Consider the following 23,865-nt stretch of genomic DNA (forward strand, 5'->3'; position numbering starts at 1 on the left):
GGGGGGAAGGCGGAGGACCAGGATCCTCAGCCAGCTGCCATCACTCCTCCCGGTCCCTCTCCACCCAACATCCCCTCAGACCTTGGCTCCCTCTCCAGAAATGTCCCACAGTTCACATTTAATTACTTCATAAAAAACTGGAAAGTAGAAGAGGAAGAGTTAAATGTTCTCCTAAAAGGAGGAAGCTGCAGCTAATCCCAATTAGGAGGAAGTCCCGGGCTATTGAAACGCTACAATCCAATTACATCAGGTAAAATGAATTACTCCGTTAATGCTGACTTATTATGAAGACACCTTCTTATTGCTCTCATTAATAATCTTTAGACATCATTTTAGCACATATTGGCTGCAATAACATTTCTATTAGCATCATGGTGGAGCAGGGCTGACAATTAAAATAAAAAATAAATCAACCCAAGGAGCGAACAAACGTAATTATAGTTCAGAAAGAGCTTTTATGTGTATTTGATTACTCGATGGAACAGCGCCTCCCTTCTTGCCTTGAATGTGTGTTAACCCCATCTATGCAGACTCCTGGGGTGGGGGAACAGGATAAGGGGGTGTTTCTGTGTGTGTGTGTGTGTGTGTGTGTAAAAGTGAGACAGAGACAGGTAAACGAGGAGATGGGGGAGATTATCAACCAGACAAAGGTTCACATCCCAACCCTGATTCTACGTCCCCCTGTGTAAGCTCCTTCCCCTCTCTGGGTCTCTGTTTCTCCATTCCTGAAATTGGAATTTTTGAAATCACGTGATTTGGGGGTAATATCTGCTGTAGTCTAAAGTTCAACAAAAATTTCCTGCTTGAAAGAACTAAAGATTCCTAAGCACTAAGAGCCAGACGTTGTTGTTGTTGCTTAGTCACTCAGTTGTATCTGATTTATTGCAACCACACGGACTGTAGCAAGCCAGGCTCCTCTGTCCATGGAATTTTCCAGGCAAGAATACAGGAGTGGATTGCCATTTCCTTCTCCAGAGGATCTTCCCGACCCAGGGATCAAACCTGTGTCTCCTGCATTGGCGGGCGTGTTCTTTACTGCTGAGGCAGCAGGGAAGCCCAAGAGCCGGGAGACAGAGGAAGAAAAGAAGAAATTGTTCTTTCTAGAACAGTTGCTATAAGCTGGAAGCTTGGTTTCTTCTAAAGCAGAAGCTCTCATCTTGGGGTGGGTTTGATGGTCATGACTAGGAAGTGGGGCAGGGTGGGGTGGGTAGTGCTACTGGAATCTTTTGGGTAGAGATCAGGGAGGCTGCCAAACATCCTACAATGCACAGGGCAGCCCCTTAGGACAAAGGATTATCTCACCCCGAGTGTCAAAAATCCTGAGGTTGAAAGACCCTGTTCTAGACTCCTCCTCAGACTGTGTATCTTTGCACACCCAGAATCAGATTTCCAGGGCAGCTGTAACAAATCAAATCTCTTTGGCCTCCCTGATGAGATGACCTTCTTCACCAAACATAAAATGAAAATTCAGCTGAGGATTAAAGTTTAACTTGAATATATTAACAATTAAATTCTCAAATAATTATATATATACACAGACACATGTTAACCTGTGTTCCTCAGTGCCCTTAGCTCCACCTCCTACTCAGACCTTTTCTCTCCTTCTAGAATGGACACACACTTGTAGTACCATACATATATGATATATACATGCTTTTGAGAGTCCCTTGAGAGTCCCTTGGACTGCAAGATCAAACCAGTCAGTTCTAAAGAAAATCAACCCTGAATATTTTCAGAACGACTGATGCTGAAGCTGAAGGTCCAATACTTGGGCCATCTGTTTCAAAGAGCTGACTCATTGGAAAAGACCCTGATGCTGGGAAAGATTGAGGGCAAAAGGAGAAGAGGTGGCAGAGGATGAGATGGTTGGATGGCAGCACTGACTCAATGGACATGAGTTTGAGCAAACGCCAGGAGACAGTGGAGGACAGGGAAGCCTGGCGTGCTGCCAACCATGGGGTCACAAAGAGTTAGATACAACTTAGTTACTGAACAGCAACAATACATACATACGTATACACACATGTGTAATGCCTCATATATTTACATGTGTGTGTATGTTAGTTGCTCAGTCATGTCCAATTTTGTGAGCCCTTGGACTGTAGTCCCCAGGCTCCTCTGTTCATGGAATTCTCCAGGCAACAATACTGGAGTGGGTAGCCATTCCCTTCTCCAGGGGAAGAACCCAACCCTGGGATCAAACCCAGGTTCTCCTGCATTGCAGGTGGATTCTTTACCATCTGAGCCACCAGGGAAACCCATATTTACATATACACATATATACCATATGTATGTGTATGTGTGTGTATAAATACTAATAACCCAGTGACTTTCTAAGGTAGTGTGAAAAAAGGGCTGCTGCTGCTGCTGCTAAGTCACTTCAGTCGTGTCTGACTCTGTGCTACCCCATAGACAGCAGCCCACCAGGCTCCGCCATCCCTGGTATTCTCCAGGCAGGAACACTGGAGTGGGTTGCCATTTCCTTCTCCAATGCATGAAAGTGAAAAGTGAAAGTGAAGTCACTCAGTCGTGTCCGACTCTTAGGACCCCATGGACTGCAGCCCACCAGGCTCCTCCGTCCATGGGATTTCCCAGGCAAGAGTACTGGAGTGAGTTGCCATTGCCTTTTGGGAATAAAGGGCTAAAGCACTCTAAAATAATTTCAGAGCAATTAAAAATGTTCAGCTGGAAGATCCTTGGGTAATTTGCCAATTTGGGATTCTGCCTGTGTCTTCTGGAGCCCTGGATTTGACAGAAGACCTTCAAGATTTCCTAAACATTTCTGTTAAAATTCTTTTTAAAGCATAGTTTTAGCTATTTTTAAGACTATAATTTTAGACATCCCTACAACTCTCAAGATATTGGACCAGATTTAATAGATCCAGGACCACCAAATCATTAACTAGTGCTGCCAGGCAAAAATCACTCTGGGATAGACCCTGAATTTCAGCTTCTCTTTCCAGCTCTGTACAATTGAAAAACACCAATAATTTGCAAATTGACCTATTAATAACTATTTTATCTGAGGGAATCTGGATATTCTAGAGACTCAAGAGTTGTGATTTTCAGCCATCATCCCTGATTTCAAATGGGGAAAGGAATTCATCAAAAGAAACATTATATTTTTTGACTGATTTTTAAAAATCAAGTGGCACGTTTTAACTTTGTATTAAGGCTTAGTTGTTATATAGCACTAACCACAAACATAATGGTTTCAATTATCATATTTACCACCTCAGAGTTACCATGGCTTCAAAGTCTGGATACAACATAGCTGGGTTCTATGCTCGTCCAAGTTGTTTTTAGGATTCAGTTCCTTGCAGTCATAGGACTGAAGGTTCTGTTTTCATCCTGGCTTTAAGCCAGGAGTTTCTCTCATGAGACCTAAGGTTGTCCAAAAAGAAAAAGTCCGATGCATTAAGGAACAAGGATGAGGAAGTCCCCAACCTCTGGCAGGTGAGCATTCCCTCCCTTCTTCCCGTAATTCAGCCCTTAAAAACAACAAAATCTTGTTTTGAAATCTACATTTTTCAGTTTAAATGCTCAGACTGTAGTTTTTTTATTTTTCCACAATAGTTTGCCTGATTTTCCCAAGTTAATCTGACTCAGCCACATACTATCTGTGTGAACTTTTTAAAACCTCTCTGGATTAGTGATCCACCACTGCATAACAAATCACCCCCAAACTTAGCAGTTGAGGGCCACAAACATGGATGATCTCACCCAGTTTCTGAGCAGCAGTGACTTAGCTAGGCGCTTCTACCTCAGTCTCTTCTGAGGTTGTAATCATGATACTGGCTGGGGTTGCCGTCATCTGAAGGCTTGACTGGGGCTGGGGTGGGTACTTCCAAGCTCATCCCCTTGGTTGAGAGCCGGAGACTTCAATCAGTTCCTTGTCAGGTGAGACTCATTGAAAGAGGACTACCTGTGACATGGCAGATGGCTTCTCTAAGGCAAAGGACCCAAGAGAGAAAGCAAGTGACATGTGAGAAATGGAGTGTGTCAGCTGCAAGCAAGCAAGACAGAAGCCACAGGGTCTTTTATAACCTAATCTCTGCAGTGACATACCATCACTTCTGCCCTCCTTTATTGGTCATACAGATCAAGCCCGGTGCAATGCGCAAGAAGCTTATAGAGCAGTGTGGCAGCCGCCAGGAGACAGGCAGTATTTGGGGCCTTCTTGGAGGCTGGCTACCACACAATCTGTGCCTCAATTTCCATCTTTGAAATGGGCTTAATGATGATGATCCAGTAAGTTAACATCGGCAAAGCATTTTAAATGGTTTCTGGTATATAATAAACACTGAATAAAATTAGCTAGTGGGGCTTCCCTGGTGGTTCAGTGGTAAAGAATCTGCCTTTCAATGCAGGAGATGCAAGTTTGATCCTTGATCCGGGAAGATCGCACACACCACGGAGCAACTAAGCTCTTGTACAGCAAGTATCAAGCCTGTGCTCTAGAGCCCAGGAGCTGCAACTACTGAGCCCACCTGCCTAGAGCTTGTGTTCTGCAGCAAAAGAAGCCATCACAATGAGAAGCCTGCATACCACAACTAGAGAGAGTAGTCCCCACTCACCACAACTAGAAAAAGTCTGTGCGGCAACAAAGACCCACAAAAGCCAAAAATAAATAAATAAATATAATTTCAAGACCGTTATTTTTATTATCATTATTAGTCTTATTCAGTTGGTAAGTTGCAGAGTACAGGCCCTAGAAGCTTGTAAAGAGCCTATGAAAATCAGTTTAGACAATAAAAATGACATGTACCCCCAAAATTAAAAAAAAACCTGCAAAATCATAACATATGTTAGACTTCTACTTCTGGCTTTGAGTTTGTAGCAGATGACCCTTCCATGAGAAGAGCTTTAAAAAATGGATAAACATTAAGTTCTGTTTGAAGGGTTCAAAGAAACAGCACGCAGCCAAGACATGAGGAACCATAATCCCAAAGAGAAGAGAAACACATTGAGGCAGAGCTCCGTCACATCGTCAGGCTCTACCGCTTTTCTGAGGCAGGGGATGGAGAAGCAGAGCCCCAGCCTCAAGTCATCTCAGCACCTGATTGGCCTAAGGTGATCTGCTTCTACTCTAACTGACTGCCAGAAGCTAAACTCCTTAAAGAAGAAACCAGCAGTCAGAACATCTACAATGTTTGATACACAATATCTGATTGTTCATCAGAAATTTGCCAGACATACCAGGAAGCTGGACCAAAACAATAAGGAAAACAATAAAACAGATTCCCAGGTAATCTAGATACTGGAGTTATCAGATATGGACTTGAAAAGGACTTTGATTCCTATGCTAAAGAAAATAAAATTGGAAATAGAGAATTTGACCAAAGAACTAGAATCTATATTTGAAAAATCATATAAGAACTCTACAGGGAGAAAATGCAATAGCAAAAATTAGGAACTTAATAAATGGATTTAACAGAAGATTAGATACTGCCAAAAAGAGGATTAATGGTCTGGAATGTATATGGGTAGAAAATACCCAATCTGAAAAGATCCAAAAATGGAGAGGAATAGAAAATAGAGAGAAAGAGGTATTTGGAAAGATAATGGCTGAAAATTTTGCAAGAATGCAGAAGATATCAAGAGATACATTGAAGATGTGCAGCAAATTGCAAACAGGTTAAATTCAAAGAAAAACACATATCATAAAATAAGTGTTGAAAACCAAAAATGAAGAGAAAAAAATCTTAAAACCAACTGGGATACACACACACACATAATGTTACCCAGTTAACTGCATCTCAACCAAACTCTTAGCCAAATATATTTAACTTATATTAAATGGAAAAATGAGCAGGTCATTTAAAATGTGTAACTTTATATGGCCAAGGGCATCACCAACTAGTACAAAGTCTGCACGCTGACAAGACTCACATCCAGGTCAGTGGACTCTGCGTCCAGTGCTCTCTCTGGTATTCCGTGCTGCCTTCTACAGGTCTCCTTGCCTCTCTGTTCCCCATCTCCTCATCTATCAGTTGTCTACCCCACAAGACTGTTGTGAAGATTAAATAAGATACTATACAAAAAAAAAATGCTGTGTGTGCTGTAATTCATGCTTTGAAGGTAAGGTTCTTCTCCTCCAGGAAACCCTCCCTGGTACAGCACCTCCGAGACCACTCTGAGGGTTCAGGACTCCTCCACGTGTTCCCATCATACTTGTTCTTACTGTCCCGGACTCTGCAGCTCTGTATTGAAATTGTCTTTACGCCACTACCTTCTCCCCTAACAGAGAGGGCCCGGTGACTGGTAGAGCCTTCAGTCTACATTCATAGTATCTAGAACATAATTAATTCTCAAATTAAATGTGGGCTGATCTAGTTACGGGGCTTCCCTGGAGGCTCAGATGGCAAAGAATCTGCCTGCAAGCAGGAGACCTGGGTTCAACCCCTGGATGTAGTGACTCTGATTGTTTTATAATTTTCTATCATTTCTGGGTGGTTAGTATGTGACACACTACACTAAGAGTTTGCAAACATTTTTCCATATAATTTCCTAGCAGCCTAAGGAAGACATCATTATGGTTATAACACCTATTTTATGGATGGAGGAACTGAGGCTTAGAGACGTAAGACTTCCAGAATCAGCTGGCCAGGAAAGTGAAGGAGCTGGGACTGGAGTCCATGACAGTTTGGACAGCCCTGTTCTTCCACCTGTCATGGACTAGCCCCCATGACCTTCCAGCAAAAGTAGGTATTGTTACTTCTTTACCTGGGGATGGGTCTCAAAAGCTGCTGAGGGCTATGCACAACTAGGGTGCCCCAGAGACGGACTGACTAGGCCTCTCCAGCAGCCGGCAGCTCTGACTACAGAGCTGCAAAGCAACTCAGAGCCCCAGGCACTCTGAACGAAGTTCCCTTTAACCATCCAAAGAAAGAGAAATCAAAAGCCTGTCTCTTGCTCCAAAGCTTGAGGTTAAAGAAAAAATTCTCCAGCCACAGGTAGTTAAGTGATTATAAACTGTAAAAATAAATCAGCCTGATATAATTGCTCCAAGGAAAAAGATGACCAACATATTTAAAATGTCCATGGTGCCCCCTTTCCCATCTCCATTTGGCATCGTCTAATTACCTTCACATTTCATTTCCATCAGCAAGATGACCTGTATTTCCTTCGAGAAGTGCCAGGGAGGGGCCTGGCTGAGGAGCAGGGGCCCTGGTGATAAATCAGGTTCGCCATTAGGAGAGAAGCGCTCATCTCGGCAGCTCTAAATGCAGGATTTATAAAGATGTCTCCGCCATCCAGCCCGATTGTGGACACCATAATAAATTCATGAGCGGGTGCCAGGGTAGCACACTTCATTATGTGCGAGGCTCCTGGCCATTAATCTAGCTGGTCGGCGGGCAGGATTCCTGAGAAAGGGAGACAAATTTATGCGGCCCAAACTTACTCATTCCATTATGGATTTAATCGGCCCAGGCTCCGGGCTGCACAGGGGTGAGGGGACCATTTTCTACACTTTGGATCAAGTGTCTGTAACTCCCCGTTGTGTCTTATTTCTTTCCACAAAGATGCCCTAATTTTATCCTTCACACTGCTCTCAGGGAAAAGTCTTAGAAAGACCTTCCTGGCTGCCACTTACTCCAGATAAAATATTTATACAATCAATTGACAGAGAGCATTTTCTCTTAAATGTTCTATTAACATGGAAATGTTCGTATGCAAAAAGGGGCCCCCAGAGCCTCTCCTGAGACACTTAACCCTTTATTTCACCACACAGAGAGCTGGCAAAGGGTGCAGAGGGTAAGAAAACATGGGTCACAAATTAAAGGCGCTGCCTTCCTCCCATTGTGTGTGGCACACATGAGGTGTGTGAATATGTACACTCATTCGTTTCTCCTCTGAGGGATTAAGAAATTCTTTGACTTCTCCTTGGAACCAAACTCTGGAAATTGTTTAGAAGCTGCCAGATCTACACTGCATTCCCCTAGTACCTAGTAACATAAAACTTTTCCATTTTCTAGTGCCTATGGTCTCCGGTGGCCTCAGCCTGCAGCGGGGTTTCAGTTCCCCACCAGAGAATGAGGTCGGGTCGTGGCGGTGAGAGCTGAATCCTAGTCGCTAGACCAGTGGTCAGTGATGAGGCTCTGGCTCTTTGGCTTTGCAGAAAAGAATTCCCCCAAAGACGCGAAATAATGAAGCATGTACAATGCTTGTTAGGAGGAAAAAGAGTATGGATAGACACACTGGTAGACTCAGAGAGAGTCACACCCTCATGGTAGTTTAAATCATTTCTATGGGGCATTTCTTTGGGGTTTTTTCTGGCCAATCGTTTTGATTTGCCCGGTTCTGAGTCCATATTTGGTCTATCTCAGGCTTCTCCCCTGTGTGTGAGCATCTCTCAGTCAAGATGGATTCCACTGAAGAGGCCTGCTCGTGCCTGCAATCACTCCTCTTTTGACCTCCAAGGAGTTTTCTTGTCTGCAAGGTCTCCTTGTCTTTGAGAATGAGAAATATGTGGTCTCTCATCTCCTGTCTGGGCAGGGTCCAGCTCCTCTCTCGATCATCCTGCTATTGATATTCTGGAGTTTCTGTCCACAGGGAATGAATTCCAGTGCTCACCCTGGGGAGGGCCCATCTACCTCCTGCCTCAGCTATAGCAAGGCCAGCAAGCACTTGCCATATGGGCCACCTCTTCTTCTTGCACACTGGACAGCATGTTTTTTTCTAGCTGAATCAAGACAAGACCTCAGAATCTTTCTTAACACAGGTAGAAAATGTCAATCAATCTTCACTCATAAGGATAACATTAACTGCATTCCTAATACAGTGATTGGGCTTCCCTCATGGTCTGCCTGCAATGCAGGAGATGCAGGTTCAGTCCCTGGGTTGGGAAGATCCCTGGAGGAGGGCACAGCAACCCGCTCCAGCATTCTTGCCTGGAGAATCCTATGGACAGAGGAGTCTGAAGGGCTACAGTCCAGAGGGTCGCAAAGAGTCAGACGCGACTGAAGCGAATGAGCACCCACAAAATACAGTGATCACATGAGCTGGCGCTGCACTTGGTGCTTTCCGTGTAGTGACTCGTTTAATCCCAACAACAACCCTACAAGGTTGGTACTATTAATATTATCCCCATGTTATGGACGAGGAGACTAGGGAACAGTGAGATAAACAAACAGGAACAGAAGCACACAGCCAGTTAGTGGGGCCTTCTTATCCTATGCAAACTCTGGAGTGCTACACTCAAGGCCTCCTGGGATTCACAGGACTCTCCCCAGAAACACACCGCTGATATTGCTGAACAGACTACATGAAAAGAGCCATCTAAAAGAAGAGGTAGAAGCCTCGTGGCCTGAGCCTGCTGGCACCAGCCCTCACATCAGCAGACCACAAAGGGGTGCACCAAGGCCCGGTCTTATGACATTTGGGATCCTTGGACCTGAGCTGTGCTTCTGATACCAAGGTGATAAGAGAAGTTGGGTCAAGTGCAAGATGCAATCAGAGCCCATCAACAAGATCACCAGCCCCTTCAACAAATCTGTACGTGGTCCTAGTCTGTGTCAGGCACTGTGTCAAGCTTGCACTTTGCCAGGGATGGGGACACAAGCATGAACAAGGCCCACTCTGCCAGGGATGGGGACACAAGCATGAACAAGGCCCACTCTTTGTCTTTGAGGAACTTACCATCTTCCAGACAGATGGCTGGCAACTAAGTGATAATTAAAACAGACAATGTAATAAGCTCTGTGAAACCTGGACAAGTGCTATGAGTACACAGAACAGGAATGAAAACATAGGAGCATAGCTTAAAGAGAGAAATGAGGGCATTTAAGAGGGCCTGCAAAGGTGAGCAGGACTTTGACCAGTATACTACACGATGTGTGCATGTGTGCCAAGTTGCTTCAGTCGTGTCCAACTCTTTGTGACCCCATGGACTGCAGCCACCAGGCTCCTCTGTCCATGGGATTCTCCAGGCAAGAATGCTGGAGTGGGTTGCCACGCCCTCCTCCAGGCGATCTTCCTGACCCAGGGATTGAATCTGTGTCTCCTGCTTGGCAGGTGGATTCTTTACCATTGCACCACCTGGGAAGACTTAGGGTAAGCCAGGGTAAAAATGGGTACATTAATGGGCCTTTCAGCTTGGATTAGGAATCCAAGTATCCTGGACCAGTATGCTGGTGAACAGTGAACTGGACAGAAATTTAATACTTCCTTGTGTGGGGAGAACTTTCCTGAGAAACAGGGGTGGGAGGAAGCCTATGTTGTGGAGAAGGGAAAGAGAATAAATGAATCCTGAAGATATGGAAGAAGAGCCAGACTTTGAAAACCCAGTGCACAAGAAGCAGATAATCATTACAGAGCACTCTTTGATACTCTCAAGAGCATATGATTTCCATGAAACTAGAACACCACACTCTAAGAAGACGATAAGACCAACAGAATGAGATGCAATAAATATAAAGGAGATCAAGGAGAACTATAAGGAAACTAAAAGTGCAATCACAAAATTAAAATCCAAATTTCAAACAGAAAAAAACGTGCAGAATTGATACATGACTATCAAGTCATGGACAGGCTAGAACTGAGCTAGAGAAATTCTCCAAGATGTAGAAGAGAAGAAAAATAGATGAAAATGATGAAAGGAAGATGATAAATGTGGAGAAAATACATTTTTCTTTCCTAAGAAACTCCTCAGCCCCACACGAAAATAGATTCCTGGCAGAAGCCTCCCTGAAGCTCGCCAGACTTGCCCAAACCCTGGGGGAGCCTTTGGTTCAAACTCAGGCTAGAGCACTTTCTTGGAAATTGAATAGTAAAACCTTAAGTATTTTTTCAAAAAAATGAAAAAAGTTAACTTTCCAAATCATAAAAGAAGAAAATAGGAAGAAGTAAAAAAAAGATAAAAACAAAAACTTTGGGGGCTTGCAGCTGAAGATCAATGATAGCATGTTTTAAAACGGAAGACAAGATAAAATGAAAGAAATGAGAACACGTTATGCTAGTTCTGAAGATAAATTCACACCTCCCCACCCTCAGCATTGCCTATCTAGGAGGGCTACAAATAGGGTGCTGATTATAATAATTACTCACGTGTTTGCATTTGTCTTGACATGCAGGCTCCTAGGTTCCAGAACTGTACCCTTCAGGTTGTCAAATGTTCTTGAACCCTCTAGGGGAGTCCCTCATGGACTCATTACCAAGTCCAACCAGCTGCCAGATTATATCCCCTGGTCTCCAAAGCTCCCTACCCGGGCACCCATAATATCCAGTTGACATTACTGCTAGGATTCACACAGGCGCTAGGGCACTCGAGTTGCCTGAGCTACATAGTGGGCGTGGCAATGATGGAAGAAGTTGTCTTCTCTCTTTTGAGCCACAAAGTGTTACACGGGCTCTGAGACCATGCTGTCTGAGGGGTTACACCCCCACAGAGCTGGTAATGATGTTAGTGCTCTCTTGCTCTTCCCATCTCTCTGTCTTCTAACCCTATCCCATTCCCTCCCTGTCCCTATCACACGAGACCCACAGTGGGCCAAGATGGAGAAATACATGAGTAAGAGGTCAATACCAAAATCAGATTATTTCTTTGCAGCCAAAGATGGAGAAGCTCTATACAATCAGCAAAAACAAGACCAGGAGCTGACTGTGGCACAGATCAGGAACTCCTTATTGCAAAATTCAAACTTAAACTGAAGAAAGAAGGGAAAACCACTAGACCATCCAGGCATGACCTAACTCAAATCCTTTACGATTTTACAGTGGAAGTGACAAATAGATTCAAGGGATTAGATCTGATAGACAGAGTGCCTGAAGAACTATGGATGAAGGTTCGTGACATTGTACAAGAGGCAGGGATCAAGACTATCCCCAAGAAAAAGAAGTGCAAAAAGACAAAATGGTTGTCTGAGGAGGCCTTACAAATAGCTGAGAAAGGAAAAGAAGCGAAAGGCAAAGGAGAACAGGAAAGAGATACCCATTTGAATGCGTAGTTCCAAAGAATAGCAAGGAGAGATAAGAAAGGCTTCCTCAGTGATCAATGCAAAGAAATAGAGGAAAACAATAGAATGAGAAAGACTAGATATCTCTTCAAGAAAATTAGAGATACCAAGGGAACATTTCATGCAAAGATGAGCACAATAAAGGACAGAAATGGTACGGACCTAACAGAAGCAGAAGATGTTAAGAAGAGGTGGCAAGAATACACAGAAGAACTATACAAAAAAGATCTTCATGACCCACATAACCACAATAGTGTGATCACTAACCTAGAGCCAGACATCCTGGAATGCAAAGGCAAGTGGTTCTTAGGAAGCATCACTACGAACAAGGCTAGTGAAGGTGATAGAATTCCAATTGAGCTATTTCAAATCCTAAAAGATTATGCTGTGAATATGGTACACTCAATATGCCAGCAGTGGCCATAGGACTGGAAAAGGTCAGTTTTTACTCCAATCCCAAAGAAAGGCAATGTCAAAGAATGCTCAAACTGCTGCACAATTGCACTCATCTCACATGCCAGCAAATTAATGCTCAAAATTCTCCAATCCAGTCTTCAACAGTACATGAATCGTGAACTTCCAGATGTTCAAGCTGGATTTAGAAAAGGCAGAGGAACCAGAGATCAAATTGCAAACATCTGTTGGATCATTGAAAAAGCAAGAGAGTTCAAAAAGCATCTACTTCTGCTTAATTGACTATGCCAAAGCTTTTAACTGTGTGGATCACAACAGACTTTGGAAAAATTTGAAAGAGATGGGAATACCAGACCACCTTACCTGCCTCCTAAGAAATCTGTATGCAGATCAAGAAGCAACAGTTAGAACCGGACATGGAAAAATAGATTGGTTCCAAATCGGGAAAGGAGTACGTCAAGGCTGTATATTGTCACCCTGCTTATTTAATTTACATGCAGATTACATCATACAAAATACCAAGCTGGATGAAGCACAAGATGGAATCAAGATTGCCAAGAGAAATATCAATAACCTCAGATATGCAGATGACACCACCCTTATGGCAGAAAGTGAAGAGGAACTAAAAAGCCTCTGGATGAAAGTGAAAGAGGAGAGTGAAAAAGCTGATTTAAAACTCAACATTCAGAAAGCTAAGATCATGGCATACAGTCCCATCACTTCATGGCAAATAGATGGGAAACAATGGAAACAGTAAAAGACTTTATTTTCTTGAGCTACAAAATCACTGCAGATGGTGACTGCAGCCTTAAAATTAAAAGACACTTGCTCTTTGGAAGAAAAGCTATGACCAACCTAGACAGCATATTAAAAAGCAGGGACATCACTTTGTCAACAAAGTCTGTCTAGTCAAAGCTATGGTTTTTCCAGTGGTCATGTATGGATGTGAAAGTTGGACTATAAAGAAAGCTGAGCACTGAAGAATTGGTGCTTTTGAACTGTGGTGTTGGAGAAGACTCTTGAGAGTGCCTTGGATTACAAGGAGATCCAGCCAGTCAATCCGAAAGGAAATCAGTCCTGAATATTCAACGGGACTGATGCTGAAGCTGCAGCTTCAATACTTTGGCCACCTGATGCAAAGAACTGACTCACTGGAAAAGACCCTGATGCTGGGGAAGATTGAAGGCAAGAGGAGAAGGGGATGACAGACGGATGACATGGCTGGATGGCATCACCAGCTCGATGGACGTGAGTTTGAGCAAGCTCTGAGAACTGGTGATGGACAGGGAAGCCTGGCATGCTGCAGTCCATGGGGTCGCAAAGAGTCAAACACAACTGAGCAACTGAACTGAGTATTCTTTTAAAGATGTTTTTATAAGGATCATTTTTAAAGTTTTTATTGAACTATTACTTCTGTTTACATTTTGGTTCTTTGGCTGTGAGGCATGTGGGATCTTAAATCCTCAAGCAGGGACTGAACCCACACTCCCCACATAGGAAGGTGAAATCTTAACTGCTGGGCCACCAGGGAAGCCCCGCCTGTAGGTAGTTTTCCATGAGTGATTCTCTTTTCCAGAAGGAACTGTGTCCCCAAGGCATCCCTCAGTCCCCTGAACGCACAACCTAGGGTTCAGGTGGGACCTGACCCAGTTAGAGCTAACCATGCTCCCACTGTATTTATGACTTTAAATCTCCTATTGAAAGATTCACAGATGGGAGAGATACCAAAATTTGACCACAGTCCACCTCCATGGATCATGACTAACAAGGTGATACTGACTTTAGAAAAGATGTTATAGAGAAAACAAGACGGATTCATATAAAAAAAAGAAAGCACATGATAACTTGTCTTTTACTTTGAATGAATGTCATTTTAATTTATCATGATAAAAATAAAATCTCCAATGATGATATAATAGACCTTTATGAAACCTCCAAAATAGTTTACTTGTTTCAGAAACACCAGGAGAAACTGACAGAGAAACAGTTGTGAGAGGCTTAACAAGGCTTCCCTGATAGCTCAGTTGGTAAAGAATCCACTTGCAATGCGGGAGATCCCGGTTAGATTCCTGGATCTGGAAGACCTGCTGGGGAAGGGATAGGCTACACACTCCAGTATTCTTGGGCTTCCCTGGTAGCTCAGCTGGTAAAGAATCCACCCGCAATGAGGGATACCTGAGTTTGCTCCCTGGGTTGGGAAGATTCCCTGGAGAAGGGAAAGGCTACCCACTCCAGTATTCTAGCCTGGAGAATTCCATGGACTGTATAGTCCATGGGGTCACAAAGAGTCGGACACAACTGGGCAACTTTCACTTTAACAAACTTCAGATGCCTTCAACACATCAAGAAAACCGAGAAAAAGTGAATAATAGAGTTAATAAGACTGGAAGTATATAGCCTAACCAATTGTGTTCCCTGTAAATACTTTTTCAAGTGTTAGTTGAACGTTTTCAAAAGCTCTCCACCTACTGCACTGTCAAGAGAACCTCAATCCAAAAAAAAAAAAAAAATGAAGTTAGTTTACAGGCCAAATTCCCTGATAGAAGTAAAATAAATGGAAACATTTCTAACAACCACAAAGAAAATAATAGAAACCTGGATAATAAATAAGTTGAAAAATTCTCATAAATAGTTATTGAGTCAAAAGGGAAATAAAAACTTTCGTTATGGACTATTTAGAAAATAGTAAAATGAGAACAAAACAACGCTTTGTTGAAGATTATGGAAGGCTGCCAATGCTACACTTAAAGAAAAGAAATGTAAAGCCATAAATTGTTTTATTATTAAACAAGAAAGAATGAAAATAAATGAATAATTCTTTGCTTTAAGAACATAGCAAATGAACAGCACAATAAACCTAAGGAAAGCTGGAGAAAAATTAAATAGATAAAAGACGAAAAATGATTGATTTGAGAAAGAGAAGCAGAGTCTAAATGTATAAGATGACTCATTAAAGCTGTAGAAAAACAGGCTTTACTCTGGCAAATTTAATAATACAATGGAAAGCAGGAAAAAAAAACAAAACGAGAAATGATGAAGGGAATGTAACAAGAGATAAGAGCTTTATAAAATGAAATAATGAAGTCCTTTCTAAGTATAAAAGCAAAGGGAAAAGCATAAAGGGAAAGAATTAATAGACTACATAAACAAGAAAAGTTCCTGTACCCTCAAGAAATTAACAAGCACAAGCATATGACAATCTAGGTAAAGCTATTTTAGAAGTATATAGTTAACAAATCACCTAAAATAATAAGAATATTATGAACACCTATTAGAAAATAGGAAAAGAATATGAATAGGAAACTCAGAATGGGCGTAAGAATTGAAAATGCCCAATACATATTTGAAAAAAAAATGCTTAATCTGAATAGTAATGAAAAGAATGAAAAAGAGAAACAGGACAGGTATTTGAAATATCATAGCCACAGCTGGTTAAAGTGTATTCATAAGCTTTGACTGTATTTCCAAAAATATATGCTGAGGAAAAAATTACAGAGTACAAATATGTGTATTTACAAAGCAATATATCCCAGTATTATTCATAGGAAAAAATAGAAGTAATTTAAATGTTTAACTAGAGGAAATTGGATAAATATGTTACATCTGTAGCATAGGATATTATACAGTGCTTAAAATTACATTTTTGAAAGCTTACGACATACAAAATCTTTCATGTTTTATTAAGCAAAATGGGGAACTCGCCTGACAAATAGATATGAAGTTTATAGACTGAAATGTTAAAAGAAACTTGAAATGCATGTGACTTTTATTTTTTATTTTGCTTTCTGGTTTCTCAAATCAATGTTCCAAAATTAACACATATTTATCTTTGAAATCAAGTTTAAAAGTAGTGACTATCTTTTACAAGTGTAAATGTTAAGTAAATTTCCCTGAAAAATTTCAATGAAATAAATGGTTTCTAGGAAAATATAATTGATCAAAATTGATTTAAGACATTTCAAAACTATCAAAAAATTGCCTGTCTTACTATGAATACTTTCACATTTCCAGGAGGGGTCAAATTAGTTCCACTAGTAATCATTCCAAAGTTAGAAAAAGAAAGTTTCCTGATAGATAGTATAACAAAATATAATGAAAATAGAACAGATATCTACATAGATACAAATATTTTTTAAATTTAAAAAAATGAACAAATAGGATGTTAAAATATAACAAACAAAATAAGATTCCAAAGTTTAGTTATCTCAGAAATTAAACAGAGTGTAACATGCTGAAGTTGAAGCTCCAATCGTTTGGCCACCTGATGTGAAGAGCTAACCGGTTGGAAAAGGCTCTGATGATGGGAAAGGTTGAGGGCAAGAGGAGAAGAGGGCAACAGAGGATGAGGTGGTTGAATGGTATCACTGACTCAATGGACATGAGTCTGAATGAACTCAGGGAGATGGTGAAGGACAGGGAGGCCTGGCATTTTGCAGTTCATGGGGTCACAAAGAGTCAGACACAACTTAGTAACTGAATGACAACAACAATAACAAGATGAAATTTTACATCAATAAATCAAAGGACACAATTGTCCAATCATTTCAATAGATAACAAAAGGGAATTTGATCAAATTCAGTATCCAGTTCTTAATAACCTGGAAGGAGTAGAGTATTTCTTTACTGTATTAAAGTCTGGGGTAGTAGATAAAAGCAAATGTCAGTACCAAATTTCATGGATATGAATCCTGGCTTCCTTTACTCACCAGAAACAAAGAGCATAATCCTGACTGTGCTGGAAGTTCTAGCCTCAGACTTTTTTTTTTTCAGTTGGCACGATGTCTATCTGGAATATTCAAAAGAAAACTATAAAAGACACTTTTGATGAAAAGGTACTTGGGACATGAGGAAAAAACAAAAATTCACTTTGCATTGCAAATCCCTTTCTACTGCTTGAGAACTTAAAAAAAATTGTTTATCATAAGCAGGCATTATCTGTTCAATTTTTTAAAAAAAGATGGAGCCAGAGTGGGGCACCTACAACATGTTTTCAAGACAAATATGTGGAATTTGGAAAATTTAAATTAGAGAGGGGAAAGCCATGATTTAGAATAAAAATTAGAATATATGAAATACTTATGGGTGAAATGATATGACATTGTGGAATTTTCTTCAGAATAATTCAGTGCGAAATTGTGTGTGGTTTGTGTGTATAACATGTGTGTAGAGTGGATAAGTATTGAGGGTGTACAGGTAAAACAAAACTGGTCCTGTTTGAACATTTTTAAAGTTTGGATATGGGTATACATAAATTCACTATACTAGTTTCTATAAAAAGTTAAAAACAAATATGAGTTTAGAGAAAACCTAATAGTATATATAGTTCCAACTTAGTAACTGTAAAAATAATTTGTCTCGATTTATTCACAATGTTATTTCTATTTGGCATAGTGAAACTTAGTTGCTTAAATTACAATGTACTATTTACATTTTAAAAATAAACATTTTGAAAAGTAATCTAAAACAACAAACTGAAAAATTATTAAAACCAATTAAAATCCTGTAGGGTAGCTGAATTCATAATGAAATGTACAAAATAAAATGTACTCTTAAATAACAGCAAAACCCAGTTCGAAAAAAGTAATGATACAGTGATCCCAGATGAAAAACAACAATATACATAAAATATTTAGGAACAATGTTCATGGTAATATATAGAACTCTCTATAAAAATATTTATGGAAATACATAAAATAATTTGTAAAGAAATTGAATAAGATGCCATTTTTCTGGATGGGAAAATGAAATATTGAATGAATGTCAATTATTCTAAATTTAGTAATAAGTTCATACAATTCAAACCAAACCCCACTGAGTTTCATCTGGGAAGGCAAGGAGAGGAAATACTACTTGATGTAATGAGTCAAAAGGCTTTTTGGGAAAACAGATAAAAAATTATTCAGAACATTTGTCGGGGGCAGTAAGAAGCAACAGGGATTGATTTACTTGACAATGTATTAAAATGTATCACAGATATAATAATTAAAACAGTAGAATATGTCTCAGTCAGCATACACTCAGTTCTGCTGTAGTAATAAACAAGCCCAAAGTATAAGTGTCTTACAAAGATTTTCATCTTGTTTCTGATGCATGTTTGCTAGAGGTTGATTGAGGGCTCTCCTCTACGTCTCTGTACTCCAGCTGATGGAATCAGTGGAGGAGCACAGAGTTCTGGAATATTCCACTGGCAAGTAAATGTTCCAACCCAGAAAGCCCCACCTAATATCTGCTTATATTTCATTGGTCAGAACAAGTCACATGACCCCATGCAACCCTAAGGAATATAGTTGCCAGGTTGTGCAATCTAATCATGCTCCTGGTAGCTAGCAAGCCAGACATGCTGGTAAATAGCATTAATAATTACTACAGATACTGGCAGAAAAATGCAGAGGCGCAACTAACCCACAAACTCTATGAAGTAGAAGAATACAGTATGTGATGGCAACATGTCAGGAAAATAAGACTCAGATAAGAAAAACCACTGGGAAAGCTGGTAAATATTTGAAGTAAAAAAGCTAGTCTCTTACCTGGCCCCCTAAATAAACCTCAGACGAGAAATCTACCTCCCAAATATGAACAGACAGAGGAAATTCTACACATATATCTTTATATTTAATCATATCTATATAATTAAAATAAAAGCCTCTCTGTATATATGTGATTGTATGTATACCAATCATATTTATGTATGATTCAGTTCAGTTCAGTCGCTCAGTCATGTCCGACTCTTTGCAACCCCATGAATCGCAGCACGCCAGGCCTCCCTGTCCATCACCAACTCCAGAAAAAGAAATGGCTGACTTACAAGCAATGAGATAAATTACTAAGGAAAAACGATTTGGCCAAACACATTATAAATTGTTAACATAAACATACATACATACATACATACATGAAAGTTTGATGACATACTGAGGGAAATATTTATAACAAATATAAAAATTTTAATAAAGGTTAATATAATCTGAAAAATTTAAACAAATGAACAGAAAAAAATTTCCCAAAGAAAAATGGATAAAAGACATGAACAAATATTTCACACAAGAAAAATATACAAACAACTGAAATCATTTTTAAAAATTCAACCTAACAAATACAAATTTTAAAACAAGACAGTATGCCTTTGCTTAAAAAATGATTTTACTATTTTTTCTGAAAATTCAGAGAAACTGGCCTTCATATTCCTTCCTGATAGAAGTGTAATCAGAGTCATTTGTCTGAAAGAAATCTTATTAAAATGTATCAAGCATCTTAATTTTCATAATCTTTGAACCATTCAGTTCAGTTCGGTCGCTCAGTCGTGTCCGACTCTTTGCGACCTCATGAATCGCAGCACGCCAGGCCTCCCTGTCCATCACCAACTCCCGGAGTTCACTCAGACTCACGTCCATCGAGTCAGTGATGCCATCCAGCCATCTCATCCTCTGTCATCCCCTTCTCCTCCTGCCCCCAATCCCTCCCAGCATCAAACTCTTTTCCATTGAGTCAACTCTTCACATTTCAGCTTTAGCATCATTCCTTCCAAAGAAATCCCAGGGCTGATCTTCAGAATGGACTGGTTGGATCTCCTTGCAGTCCAAAGGACTCTCAAGAGTCTTCTCCAACACCCCAGTTCAAAAGCATCAATTCTTTGGTGCTCAGCTTTCCTCACAGTTCAACTCTTCAGGGGGGCACTCTGCAGAAAGAGAGAGACAGTGGAACTTCCCTCAGCAAAGCAGAGGGGTCCCGAGGAGAGATGAGCCTGCTGTCCGCCAACCCAGCCCCTCTGCAAGCTAGAGTCAATCAAACACGACAGGGGTTCCGTCGGAGCAGTTCCGCTGTATTTCCACAAACTCTTTGTTTATATAGGCAAGCAGGGGGTTTTGCGAGGGACTTTCCATAGTTGCACCAATCACGTTAAAGGTCAAATTGTAATATGCCATAGTTGCACCAATCACGTTAAAGGTCAAATCGTCATGTGCCTTCATTATAACAGACGTCTAGGGTGATCAGCGCTGTCCACGTGCACGGAAATCAAGAGAGCCAATCAAAAACTTTAACACAGACCACGCCCCTATCTCTTCCGCCAGGCGCCACCTTAGTTTCCAAAGGCAAAGCTAACCGGTCTTTTTTGAGGTTTCCCATTTAGGGCCCCACAAACTCTCACATCCGTACATGAGCACAGGAAAAACCATAGCCTTGACTAGACAGACCTTAGTCGGCAAAGTAATGTCTCTGCTTTTCAATATGCTATCTAGGTTGGTCATAACTTTTCTTCGAAGGAGTAAGCATCTTTTCATTTCATGGCTGCCGTCACCATCTGCTGTGATTTTGGAGCCCAAAAGATAAAGTCTGACACTGTTTCCACTCTTTCCCCATCTATTTCCCATGAAGTGATGGGACCAGATGCCATGATCTTCGTTTTCTAAATGTTGAGCTTTAAGTCAACCTTTTCACTCTCCTCTTTCACTTTCATCCAGAGACTTTTTAGTTCCTCTTCACTTTCTGCCATAAGGGTGGTATCATCTGCATATCTGAGGTTATTGATATTATGTTAGTGTTATTTTTTTTTAAGTGATGAGTCATCATGAATTTAATTTTAGGAAAATTAATTAGGAAAATTAATTTAGGGGAAGAATACATATGGTAGAATAAAAGTATAAAAAGATCTATCAGAACATCCACATAGCTATTTCTGGAATATTGGCAATGTTTTTTCTCTTTATTTATTCTTATTGGCTATAATAAGCATGTATTACTGTAACAATCAGGAAAATACATTTTTAAGCAAGGAGGATGTTTTAAAATATCTCTTTCTGTTTAGCTTAACAAGATTCTAAATATTTTTAAGTGTCATTATATGTATTTGCCCTTAACTGTGATGACTGAGGATGAGAAAGATGGTAAAGTGCAAGGAAGGTAACTTTTTTTCCCAAGAGCCGCCCCTCCTGCCTTCCTATGCCTGTGGCAGACATCACAAATCAATCCCCGCCTGCTAGACTTAGATGCTCAGCAAGCATGAGCCCTCTGGAGAGCCACTACCTGTCAATCACTTCAAGTGATTTCACCTCTCAGATGTTGAAAAAAGAGCTCCAAAGTGCTAATCAAAACAAGAATTCCCATTCCAGATCTGCTGTCAGCTCAAGAAAGTTGGTCCCCAATCTAAGCCTCAGAACCCATCTCTATAAAGTGAAGATTATGGAAGACTGAACCAGCTCTGGGAAGTTCTGACCAGCTATTTCTTCTAACATCATCATCTTGCTCATCATCCCAAATCCTGCCTTTCCCAAAGCAATCTTATGGCAAATCATTGTGTCTGTGAGCAGTTCCTTGAGCTGCCCAGTACCCAGTGATGGTCAACAGTCTCTCGGCCCTGTAGATCTGGATTTCTTCACAGTGGCACTGTTGACGCTTTGGACTAGATAATTCTCTGTCTGGGGGCCAGTCTTAGGAATCATAGAATTTTTAGCAGCATCCTTGGCCTACTGCACAGAGTAGACCCCAGGAGCACACCCATAGTCATGACCATCTGTAACAGTAGTCCCCAAACATTTTGGCAACAGGAACTGATTTCACTAAAGACAATTTTTCCACAGACTGGGGATGCGGGGTGGAGGGACGATTTCAGGATGATTCAAGCACCTTACATTTATTGTGCACTTTATTTCTATTATTGTTAAATCAGCTCTACCTCGGATCATCAGGCATTAGATCCTAAAGGTTGGGGACTCCTAAGCTAAAACATCTTCAGACACTGTCAATGTCCCCTGGGGGGCAAAGTAACCTCTGGTAAGCACCTCGGTTGAAGATACTTCTCCTCTGGTGGACGATAGCAGTTCCTGTAGATTATGGGGTTTGCTGAACGTCATCCCCTCAGCAAAACCGGGGATGGAAAAGAGATGTGAGAACACTTCCCTTCTGTGGTCCAGATCCTTCTTTGAGGAAAAGACCATGTCTCTGAGGGCCTGGAGTATAGACCCGGGAATGCAGCCCCACTCTGCTTACTTTGCACACAGCGCAGCTGCCAGGAGGACTGGGGCTTTCCACGGAGGGTGTAAATCACCATTCTGGGCTGGATGGGCACTCAGCATAATGGAGTGATTGACAGGTGGATATTTACACTCAGCTGACAAAATAGGCAAATCAATCAGCGGATGGCAGTGCAGAAAGAGGGCTGCGGGAGGAATTACAGTCTCCAGGACCACCACGGCCACTCCCTGTGGATACCATGGAAGATTCTGTAAGTTTTCTTGCAAATTCCTGCCTTGAGTAGTTAATAAGACTACCTTTCGGCTTCAGGGCTTTCTCGGGTGTCCTCTTTCATGGGCAAAGCAGCCATTGCCCCCATCTCCAGATGAGGAAACTGAGACCCAGAGAGGTAAGGAAACGAGACCAGCCACTGGTGACTAAATTGGGCTTGCTGACTGATGCTCAAAGGATTTAGTTCTTCAGATTAAACAAGGGGAAAAAATACTCCCCGTTTTTGTCAGCGCCCAGATGATTTCTAACTTTCAGTTCATCATTTTGGGCTGAGAGGGATGTAACTCAATTAAAGACAGAAACATTAAATGCACAGTAAAACCATCACAGAGGGAGGATTTATAGGGGTATTGATTAAAACCATCAGTAAAGTATTTACCTTAATCAATAGGAAAAGGTGATTTAAATGTTTAGGTGTCTCCTGTACTTGTCGGCCAAGGCTTCCTTAAAAGCATGCACTTTATGTGACACACCCGTCTGTTTCCCTCATCGTGTGCCCCTTGGCAAAGCTCATTGCCACAACCAAAGTCCCTCTTTTCACACCGCTGCCATTGTTTTTGACCCTTGTTGCAGAGACAGAGTTTGGGATGCAAGATATTTAAGAATCAACACCTATGAAGGGAATGAGAGGACCAGGCACAGTAAGAAAATGAGCTGTGGGACTTCGCGGGTGGCATGGTGAATAAGAATCTGCCTGCCAGTGCAGCGGACACGGGTTCAATCCTTGGCCTGGGAAGATCCCACATGCCCCAGAGCAGCCAAGCCTGTGCGCCAAAACTTCTGAGCCCTTGCTCTAGAGTCCGTGCTCCACAAGAGAAGCCACCTCAGTGAGAAACACACACACCACAGCTAGAGAGCAGCCCCTGCTTGCTGCAACTAGAGAAAGCTTGCACGTAGCAACAAACACCCAGTGCAATCAAAAACAAAAATAAGTAAATAAAATTTTTAAAAAAGACTTAGCAGGTGAAAACTCCTAAAACAATTTTAAAAAAAAAGAAGATGAACTGTGATGCAGCCTGACAAAGATCCAGGCAACCAAGCAGGGTCTCTGGAGTGAGAACTGCCCCTCAGGAGGTATCAGACCTCGGTACCCCTACCTTTGTTAGTTGCCAGAAACCCCATGACCTTGGGTGAGGAGCGTCTGCAACTCAAGCAGACCCCAAAGAAGCTGACAGCTGGAGGCTGCCTGCTGATATCACTTCCCATAACTGGGCAGAGAGGTCTAAGCAGCACATTTCTAAGCCCACAACCACCC

The sequence above is a fragment of the Capra hircus genome, chromosome 18, assembly GCF_001704415.2.
Source record: "Capra hircus breed San Clemente chromosome 18, ASM170441v1, whole genome shotgun sequence".
NCBI classification, from domain to species: Eukaryota; Metazoa; Chordata; class Mammalia; order Artiodactyla; family Bovidae; genus Capra; species Capra hircus.